An 8,368-nucleotide genomic window follows, 5' to 3' on the forward strand; every position below is an offset into this window, starting at 1 on the left:
ACTTTGCTTTCTGTAAGAATTTGGAAATCAGGGGAATTGGTGGAAATGCATAGAGGAGACCCGTGGGCCAATCATGGACAACAGCATCCCTCAGGGAGTGACCTGGCATGAGAATTAGGGCAAAATAGCTTCTGCATTTGTTGTTGATGTGACTGGCGAAGAGGTCACAGGAAGACTGGCCCCATTTGAGGAAGATTCTGTCTGCAATCTCTTGTTTGAGGGACCATTCGTGAGGCAACAAGATTGCTCTGCTCAGTCTGTCCGCTATTATGTTGGATTTGCCCGGGATGTGCATTGCCAATTGAAAGCGCTGTGATGACAGTGCCCACTGCCATACTCTAAGGGCTTCTCGGCAAAGGGGATAGGACTTGGTCTCGTATTGTTTGTTCAGATACCAGACCACTGACATGCTGTCTGTCTGTCTGTATTGCAATTGTCCCTAGAGGAAGTGAGTCCTGAAAGTATTGCAACACTAGAAGTACTGCTCTCATCTCCAGGACATTGATATGCAGATGTTATTCTTGATCTGTCCATGTGCCTTGGGCAGTCTTTCCCTGAAATAGCCCCCCCCCCCCTATCAGGGAAGCGTCCGTGGTCACAGTGGCAACAGGAGGGGGAAGCATGAAGGGACGTCCTATTGTGACATGAAGAGACGTCAACCACCATTGAAGATCCTTCTTGCAGGAATTTATCGAGATCATGTGACTCATTGGAAGTTCTTGGTAAGACCATTGCATGAATAGAAGCCACTGAAGGATTCTCATATGCATCCTTGCTAAGGGGATTGCTAGAATAGCTGCCATCATCAATCCTAGAACTTTTAATACCTCTGTTGCTGGTTCTCTGTTCTTTGATATTAGGGACATGATGTGTTGGCGAAGAATAGAGATTCTTTCTGGCAGAAGGCGGAGAGTGGTGGTTGATGTGTCTAGTTCTGTCCCTATAAAAACGATATGATGCGATGGCAACCAGGCAGACTTTTTGAAGTTGACTGTAATGCCTAGCTGATCGCAGATTGTCAGAGTAGCCTCTCTCACTTGAAGAAGTTAATGCCTGGTGGTGGAGGTAAGGAGCCAGTCGTCTAGATATGGAAACACCTGGAATCCTAGACACCGCAGGTGAGCCATGACTACTGACATGCACTTGGTGAACACACTGGGGGCTGTAGTGAGACCAAAGGACAGAGCTCAGAATTGATAATGATTGGCTTCCAGCCAGAAATGCAGGTGATCTCTGGATGGTCCGGCCATCTTTATGTGGTAGTACGCATCCTTGAGATCGATCGAGCACATTCAATTGTCCTTCCCCAACAAGGGGAGTATGGACTGTAGCGTGACCATTCTGAGCTTCTCTTTTCTCACAAATTGGTTGAGTCTGCTGAGATCCAAAATGGGTCTCCAGTCCCCTGTTTTCTTTGGAACCAAAAAGAACCTTGAGTAAGTTCTGAATCCTGTCTGGTCTGCTGGGACTGGCTGGATGAATCTTTTTTTCTAGCAATTGGTGTACCTCTATTACTGCTTGTCCCAAATGACTGGGTGGAACGTCTGGGATTTTTTTGACGGGAAAAGGCTGGGTGGAGAATGGTATGAAATACCTTCTGGAAATGATACTTCGTACCCAACTGTCATTTGTTATATTTAGCCAGGCTTTGGGGTACAAAGATAAGCGACCCCCGACTGCCTCCAGAGTAGGACAGGTGGGCCTCCCTTCAGGAGCGCTGGTAGGATTGACCAGAGAAGTGATCTCTGTTACCCTGGTGTTGCGGACCCCCTCTGCTGCAAGGGTGGCATCTTCCATTGAAACCCCCTCCTCTGCCTCTGGAGGGGGGCTTTCCACACATGTTTTGAAAGGCTCCTTGGACTTTCTGGAACCACATCTTTCCTCCCCTTTGACCTTTGGGAAAGGGTCGAGTGGGGGTGGAAAAATCGACTCCGACGGCAGACAGAGTCTTTCCTTCTTGCTCACACCTGGTTAAAGTCTCCTTCACCTTTGGCCCAAACAAGGATGAGCCGTCAAATGGGGTATTAGTAAAGGAAGACTTGAAGGGTTCCGTGAAGGAACAGAGTCGCATCCAGGCATGCCTATGGAGAGCGATTCCTGTACCTGCGGCTCTACTCGAACCATCAGCTGCATATGATACGAGACGCATGGACGAGTTGACTATCGAATTGAGGGTAGAGAGCTGAGTGGCAGTCTTATCGGATACACTCGAAGTTACAGCACCCTGAAGAGTATCTCCCAACTCCTTAAGGAGATCTCTCTGCAGTCTGGTAAAATGTGTCAAGTAGTTCAGTGATCTGAGTGAGAAAGTCACTGAACTGAACATGCGTTTCCCATATCTATCCATGATCCTAGATTCTCTATTAGGAGGATGGATAGATGAGGAAGTCTCAGACATTTCCTTTTTGGTGGCTGCCGCCACCACCATGGCATCAACAGGGACAGGGACTCCCTTGGTCAAAAAGGACTTATCCACAGGGGCTGAAATAAACTTATTAGGCCTCCGAGGAACAGGTTCCATAGATTCTGGAGACTCTCACACCCTACGAGAGACCAGATCCATAAGCTCATTGTAGGGTGGAGATACCCAAGAGGTGGAAGGTTGAGACCCAAATGCCTTCAGGAGAACCGATTCATCCTCAGTAGGGCTCTTGGACTGCCAATCACCCCTCTACCTAAGGATTTCAAGAATCTCCACAAAGGAGATGTCCTCAGAGGGGGATCTGGGGGACCCTTCTGATTCATCCAGGTTGGTGTCCAATGTGATAGACTCCTGGGGGGAGTCCAAATGCCTCCTCTTGCATAATCTCTTCCTGGGAACCTCTTCAGGGGGAACTTCTGGGGAGGTCTCAGAAGAGCAGGGAGCGCCCTGTGGGGCTATCTGAGGCTCTGGGTCTCTATGCTGGGGAGGACCGGAGGAAACAGAAACAGACACACGCACTTTAGGGGAAGAAGAGGCCAGACCTTGAGATGAGGAAGTCTTGGGAGACAACACTCGCCTCATGGAATCGAAAGCACCTTGGCTCCAATGAGAAGGAGTCGATGGCTCTGATGGAGCCGCAATCTCCTCCCACATCGAAGTCATGGGCTCCGAGCCCAGGGTAGGAGCCGAGCTCACTCGAGCCAAGGCCTCTAGAAGAAGAGTCGGCACTGACAAGTCGGTGCGGCTATCCTCCCTGGACCCGACTGGAGAGTGTCGGCTCCTAGAGTCACCGGTCGGCACCGAGAACGTCCGAGCAGATGGAGCCGATGACACTGGAGCAGGTGTCAGCTCCAAGGGATCCACAATCATTAGGTCGGCCTCCTCCAGCTCCGAAGGTCCGATATGGCACGGAGGAGGAGCAGAAAATTCAAGGGTAGTAGTCTTCGGCTCCGACGGTTGTGTCTGAGCTGACAACAGTTTAACTACGCCTGGTGCCTTCAAGAGTTTCTGAACCAGCCGGTCCATATCCAGATCAGATAAGCTGATAGAGGACCTGGAAGAGTGGACAGATGGAGCCAATTGGAGCAATATGGAAGGAAGTTTTTTGGTACTCGGTTCCAAGGCCGTGTCCCAGTTCCAAAAAGAGCAGACTGTTGGCTCCGAGGGCAGTGGAGCTGATGTCACCACAATTTCTGACCTCTTTCCTTTCTTGAATCTAGAATCAGTGGAAGGCTTAGAAGATTTGGATTATTTACTGGCTCCATCCTGGTCAGACAATGCCTCAGAAAAGGGGTGCTCAATGATACCCTATCAATCAATTTCCTCTTCCTTTCAGCTAACACTCTTGTGAAAAAGGAATGACATATGCTGCAAGACTATTGCAGATGTACCTCACCCAAGCAGTAAACACACTGCACATGGGCATCTGTGACTGACATTTTCTGTCCGCAGTCTGGGCACTTTTTAAACCCAGACTTTGGATGCTTGTCCTTATCTTCAGACATTAGACAACTCAAGCACATTGATTAACTAAGAGCTGTTTTAAACTAAGTAACTCACCCAAACATGCACACAGCCCAAAAAGGGGCACTAACAACTAATAACTACAAACAGTAATCAGAGATCCAAAATGATAGTCCCAAAGGGGATCACTGACTAATCACTAATCCTACGGCCAAAAGGCCGAAGGCAAGATAGAATACTGAGGAAAGGGGTAAAAACACAGAAAAAAGTACTATTTACTAACTAGTATATCTGCTACTATGAATAGAACAAAGTATATAAAAAAGTGATAATATAACTTGCTGAAAGTTAAAAAACTCCCAATAAAGTGTCAAGCCAAGCTGGAAACCAAGAGATCTGTGCCATGGCAAACTAGATCTGAGGTAATTCCAGCAGTGCATCATGGGATAAGGAGTGGGATCTCGAGCTACTGAAGAACTTTGAGCTTGCTAGTCGGCCGTGTCGGAGCCGAGGATGAGGATGAACCCATCAGTGATGAATGAACGGTGAGATTGAACAACTTCACATAATTTATTAAGTAAACATAAGGGGTGAAGAAAGTCAGTGCAGTTTGGAGATGCTCAGCAGTACATGCAAGTGTGTGCAGGAAATAGATATATAGCAGCCAGCACTGTAAAATAATGATATCCCATTGCTTCTTCCTCCACATTTCAGCTCACATGTTTCACCATCTCAATATGCATGGCCTTTGTTTAGGATGATGCAGGCACTCCCTCTTGCTGAAGGCAACCCTCCTGCAGACTATCAGTTTATGCATACACTGCTGCAGATCCAGCTCAGGGTTTTTCAGCTTACTTTGTCTTTTGCTGCATTTTCACAACTTTGCCTTTTTGGTATGGTGCCGTTTTGTTCAGTTATATTTACTCAGTTACATCTGAAAGCATTTTCAGTTGACCTATAGCTATGGATCCCCTTGATAGACTAATTTTATGTACTACTGTTTTTCTTAACTACTATTTATTATTATCTTTCTCCCAGTGAGTAGCAGAAATCAGCCATCCAATGATTAACCTGGTCATTTGTTCCTCTGTGGGACAGCAGATGACTGGGAGGCCTGCTATACCTTTCCTTGTGGTTGTGTATATTCCTGTACACATCCCATGAAGGCTATCATGGAAATCTAGCTTGACAGAGCCATATGCATATCCTTAGTTTATATGTTGCATGTGGTGCAACTGTTCTCTATTGCAGTGGACTCAACCTCCTCCCTCTTCCCAGGATGATCAAGACAGTGTTGGACACTCACTCCTATCATCCCTTGCCTAGCTCTTCCAGCAGCCATGTCTAATTGAGCTTCGGTCATCTGGGTCATAGCAAGGGCTTCATCTCTCTATGCCCGAGACGCTGGTTATGTATTACTGTTTTAACACCTTGTTACATTACTGGTGATCCACGAACTGTAAACAGATGTCACTGACATCCAAATCCAAATCCAAATCCACATTGAAATCCACCTGTTTCTGCACATTAGCTGATTTCCTAACAGTCACCTGTGGCAATTATTTTAGTTTTCTCTGATAGTGACCTCATTATGACACTACTTTCAGATATGTGATCCCTGTATGCAATGAATGATGTATATGCTGTCATCAAAAAGTAATGACCAGGGGGCGTGGCCAAGGATGAACACAGGATAGCAGCAGATTTCTTCAGCTCCACCAATTTCATTACACTGACAGGAATTAATTACTTAAAAAATAAATTTTTGAAGTAATTTTCCTTCTAAATATGTTTGTTTTATATAGTTCTTGAACTATATCTAAAAAAGAAAGGAAATCTTAATATTCCTGTCAGAAATCACTTTGGAAATTTTCCTGTCAGTTTATCAGTCTGAAATGAGTTCCAGTAAGACAAATTCTCAAGACTCCAGCATCAAGAAAGAACTTCAGTCTCTGATAATTATAATCCAGCAACTTACTGCTAAGATGGATAAAATGGATACTAAAATAGACACCTTCATAGAAAAAACTACAAAACAAATAGACTTGTTACATATAGACCTGCAACAACAGAAGATCCAGATGACAGGCATAGAAGAAGCTGTGAATGACATGGAAAATAGAATACAAGAAGAGGAAATCAACATTGAGTTTCTGCTGAAACAAAATACACATTTACAAACAAAGCTGGATGACCTGGAAAATAGATCTAGGCGCAATAACATTAGGATTTTTGGACTGCCAGAAAATATTGAAGGTAACAATATTACTTCTTTTTTAACAACATGGCTCCCTAAAACTTTAGACTTACCAGAAGCATTCTCTTTTGGTATCGAAAGAGCACATAGATCTATAGCTAATACTAACTCTAACAAAAACTATCCTAGATCAGTTATAGTTAGATTTTTATCATCTTTTGATAAAGAGATGGTTCTTAAATCCGCTTGGGCTAAAGTTAAGATTAATGAGACAACTGTGCGTTTTGACAATGACTATTCTTCCATGGTAATAGCTAAAAGAAAAGTTTTTCTGCCACTAATAAGGGAGCTTAAAAAAGCACAGTTTAAAACATACCTTCTGTTTCCTGCCAAGCTTAAAATCTTCCTTCCTGATGGTCCTAAAATTTTCGATGACTTAGACTCTGCTTTACTGTTTATCAAAAAAAATAAGATTTTGGATAAAATAGAAGAAATGGAATGGGCTAGTCCTTCATTAAAGAGACTGGCAACTGAAACTTCGTGGAAGACTTCAGAGAAGAAGAAGAGACTAAAAACAAATGATTTGTTCTAGGTTTTTTTTCTCTCATCATTTTATTTCATTATTAATCTTTTTAAATATAGTTCCTGCATTTCCAAGAAGCAACAAATATTTTGAAAAAGATTTAATCAAAGTTATTCTCTGTGTGCAAAGAAATGTGTTGTTTCATAACTAGTCAAAATATCTGGAGATTTAATGGCAAGTTGTGATTCAACTTGTTTCTCTTTCTGAAAAGGAGAAGTAAGGTTAGTAATTTGATACATTTTTTCTTTATCTTTTATTTTTCTTCTCCTTTTCTTCTTTTCTTTGTTTAAACAATGACATTCTATTTAGATTATGTAGTGGGTGAAGGGTGGGGGAAGGCAGGGAGAGAAGAGTAATGAAAATATGATTAATAGAATAATAACAAATTTATTCCTTGTAAAAAGTTTATATGTTCTTCAAATGCTATTCCTAATTATACTTTCTTGATTACACTGCTTATGCTTGTTTGTAAATAATCTGTCATGCTTTAACTAATAATAATTAGAACTAAATAATAGTAAATAATATGTTTTATTTTTAACTCTATTAATATAAACAGTAAGTAATATTTCATTGTATATACTTCTTATAGCTTTCTCTTACATTTTTTATTTCTGCCTTACACCCTTTTACTTTCTACTCTCTTTTTCTTTTCTTTATTAATATATAGAAATGCTTTTGATCATATAGACACAGTAAATAATAAGATTTGCATAAAAATTGAGTTGGGACAAAAATATTGAGTTTTATTACTTATTAATATTTTTGGGCTTAATTTCACTTACATAGAGGCTGTAATAACCTGTAAAATACATTGTGAAGGTTTTGTCATGTTTAGATGCATTTACACTGCTAAATGAATGTTTGTCACTAGTTTTTAATAAGTTTCCCGCCAAAATGTTAAGAGAGACAATCTGGGATGTGGGCTACTTCAAAAGCTTCAACTCTCAGAATTCTCACAGAGAAGCTGAAAGCAGCTAGTCTCACCTTTGACCTAGATATCACACTGACACATCACAGATTCAGCAATGACACTCTACCAGGAAATAGAAATGATACAAATGCGACTATGTGAAGGAAAATGAACTCTTTAACATCTAAATGTGAGTTATTTTATATAATTACTTAAATATCTGTTATAATTCATAAAATATGTCAGTTATAATGAGTTTAAATGATACAGTTTCTTGTAGTAAGTAAATGTCTTATTTTAGAAGGCATAGAAAATGAAACATTTATTCAAGTGTTTTTGAAAATCTATTTAACAGCAGCTTAATAATCTGTGTTAAAAACTTATGTTCCAAACATATACATTACTATAACTCATTTAATTCATCTGATTGACAAGCATAAATAATTGTATAACTCTATACTGGAAGAAATTGTCATGTGATATATTTTAAAGCAGTAGTATAGCATGGTTGTAAAATCTGGTTACTAAAATGTGTTTGCTGTGCATTATTTTGTATAAAGCAGACAGATTTATTGTAGGGACAGCAAGTAAGATAGTGCTCAGTAAGGACATAACTCAGTGAGATCAGATATATATATATATATATATATATATATATATATATATATATATATGTGTGTGTGTGTGTATGTGTGTGTGTGTGTGTGTGTGTGTGTGTGTGTGTGTGTGTGTGTGTGTGTGTGTGTGTGTGTGTGTGTGTGTGTGTGTGTGTGTGTGTGTGTGTGTGTG

Source organism: Protopterus annectens, chromosome 1.part1 (assembly GCF_019279795.1).
Source record: "Protopterus annectens isolate FY-2018-M chromosome 1.part1, PAN1.0, whole genome shotgun sequence".
In the NCBI taxonomy this organism is placed as follows: domain Eukaryota; kingdom Metazoa; phylum Chordata; order Ceratodontiformes; family Protopteridae; genus Protopterus; species Protopterus annectens.